This window comes from Mirounga leonina, unplaced genomic scaffold (genome assembly GCF_011800145.1).
Source record: "Mirounga leonina isolate KUSES-001 unplaced genomic scaffold, KU_Mleo_1.0 Mir_129, whole genome shotgun sequence".
In the NCBI taxonomy this organism is placed as follows: Eukaryota; Metazoa; Chordata; class Mammalia; order Carnivora; family Phocidae; genus Mirounga; species Mirounga leonina.
This window is the reverse complement of record NW_023270323.1, coordinates 46,661,853-46,664,465: the sequence shown is the minus strand read 5'-3', so window position 1 is coordinate 46,664,465 and position 2,613 is coordinate 46,661,853. Positions and strand designations below refer to the sequence as shown.

The 2,613-nt window shown below is 43.4% G+C and overlaps 1 pseudogene; it reads right to left on the bottom strand.

Moving 5' to 3' along the window:
- Positions 1-709: 709 nt before the first annotated feature.
- Positions 710-2,278, bottom strand: LOC118010895 (annotated as a pseudogene).
- Positions 2,279-2,613: the final 335 nt, after the last annotated feature.

Sequence of the window (2,613 nt, the reverse complement as noted above, 5' to 3'; positions counted from 1 at the left end):
TCTCTGTTCTTACCTTATTTTCTTTTTCCTTCCCTTCCTCTATGTTCATCTGTTAAGAAGTACAAATTGACTTTTACATTCAACTTTAGTTAAATGAAGGCACTCCATAGTTTTATTATTTTGTAATAAAATAATCTTCCTCTGCTCTTCTCACAGCTTGTGATGTCTTCTCTTCTAAATGTAGGAAGGCCTGTGAACCGTAAGATGCTATAACTAAACTGGTTTGCATTAGTACAAGAAATTTTTCTTCTGCTGAAGTTTTAAGTGAGTATATGTTAAACCAAGGTCTTTTGAGGTAAAGCTGGTGCTGTGCTTAGCAACCATTAATGTTACTCTGGAGCCGTTACTATTCTGTTAAACTTCATTATTGCAGAGGAGAAATGTTCCACTGTGGTTTTGATGCACAGGTAGGTCTTGTCTTCTGAGCTTCAAAGCTGCCCAGGATCTACATTTTTTTTTTTTAAGATTTTACTTATTTATTTGAGAGAGGGAGAAAGAGAGAGAGCGTGCATGAGTTGGGTGAGGGGCAGAGGGAGAAGCAAACTCCCTGCTGAGAAGGGAGCCCGATGCGGGACTCAATCCCGGGACTCTGGGATCATGACCTGAGCCGAAGGCCGATGCTTAACCGACAGAGCCATCCAGGTGCCCTCTACCTTTTAGAGAATTGGCACCTCTAATGTAGCTAATGTGCCAGTCATCCACTTTCACCTCAACAGTCACTATGACTTACAGCTCTTTTGTGATGATAAACATCAATTTTTTTTATCATAGCTTCTATAGTGACAGCAGGAGCTGAGGGATCAAACTCCATTACCTTGTAGTAATTGGGTGGCTGGAGATCATTCTTTGTCATTGTTGAGTGATTGCTGGGCAAGGATGATGGTCTCTGGCTTGACGGTGTTTCTGGAATGGTCTGTAGACTAACTGGTTATAGTAGTAACACTGTATTTGAATGTTCTGGAAAACTCTCACATGTAGGACTTCAGGTGAGGTTTTGGCTGGTCCTTTAAGTAAACGTGGGTGTTTCTGTATTTACCGAGGCTGACAAATCCACCTGTGGATGAAGACTAGGTTTCAAGTTGTTTGTTACAGCAGGACTTTAAGTCTGAAAGCTGAGCATTCATGGTGCTGAGCATTCCCAGAGTGGCCCCATGCATTGAAGGGCTGGGACTTAGGTCAAGGGGCTCACAGGATGGGACAGAATGTTCGCTGGTGCTACTGGCATCTTCCCTCTGGTTCTTATTTTGCTCCAGGATCCTTTGCTGTTTTTGAGTAAAGCTCTCATCCAAGGATAGCATTATTTAAATCCTCGTTCTCTTGAATTAGCTCCAGTTAGATCTTCAGTCTCCACTACCATGAGTAGCAGGTCCATGGTCCTGTCCTGCATCTCCTGACCCATCTTACAAAGTGCTCATCCCAAACTCTCTTTGTCTTCATGATTTTCAGACCCAGGAATACAGTGGGTCTGCATCAGTGTGGTGGACAGCACCCTCACATTCATTTTCACTGTATCCAATTCACTGTGTAATTGTCCAGTCTGGTTTGGGACCAGTGTGATAGTAGAGCTCTGGAGAATAATTACCAAAAGAGGAGCTGGTGCAATAGGAGTCAATGAGACCCGAGCAGTCTCTTGTCTTGCTGATTCAGCCTCAGCATCTGAGGGAGGAAACTGAACACCTTCCTTAAGAAGGTCAAGGTACACTTCTTCACTTCACTGACATCCATACTTCCTGGGAAACGCGGTGACCAAATCTTAATGAAATTTAAGATTCTATTCTGCATGTCTAATGGCAGAATGTATCTGGGATTCAGCAGCTTAACTAGATTATCTTTAATGAATTCCTTCTTCACAATCAGAGATTGGAAATTTGGGCTACAGTCTTGTGTGCACATGTCAATAAGTGACAAGACAGGGCGCCTGGGTGGCTCAGTCATTAAGCGTCTGCCTTCGGCTCAGGTCATGATCCCAGGGTCCTGGGATCGAGCCCCTCATCGGGCTCCCTGCTCTGCGGGAAGCCTGCTTCTCCCTCTCTCACTCCCACTGCTTGTGTTCCCTCTCTCGCTGTCTCTCTCTCTCTCTGTGTGTCAAATAAATGAATAAATAAGAATTAAAAAAAAAATAAGTGACAAGACAAGTTGGATTTCTTTATGATTGTAGTTTTTTGGAAATCCTTTACTTCAAAGCTTTCATTGCATCTTTTTGTCCACCACGGGCAGTGTGATTTATGTCACACATGTGCATGAACTGGCCCCAGTCTTCAGTCTGAATGCGAGCGTATGTAGCCTTTTTGTATTTTGGGGTGTTCTGTTCCTCATTTGTAGGTTACAGATACAACATTGTTTCAGAGGCAGGATTCTGTTCATTCTGTAGTCGGCGTCAGTCAACATAGATGGTCTTTGTGGAAGATTACTTAGGTATCAAGCCACAAAAGATATCCCTGGTGGGGAAAGTGGTTGGGAAGAAATGGAGAGTTAGAATCTTGTTCTTCAGCACGGGGCCCTACTTCCACAGAATGCTCATGAGTGGCCAGTTCCAGATGCTTCAGATTATTTGTGTCCCAGTTTAACTTCCAGTTGAACTTTTCTGAGTGTGCACTGCTACAGTTTGTTCAC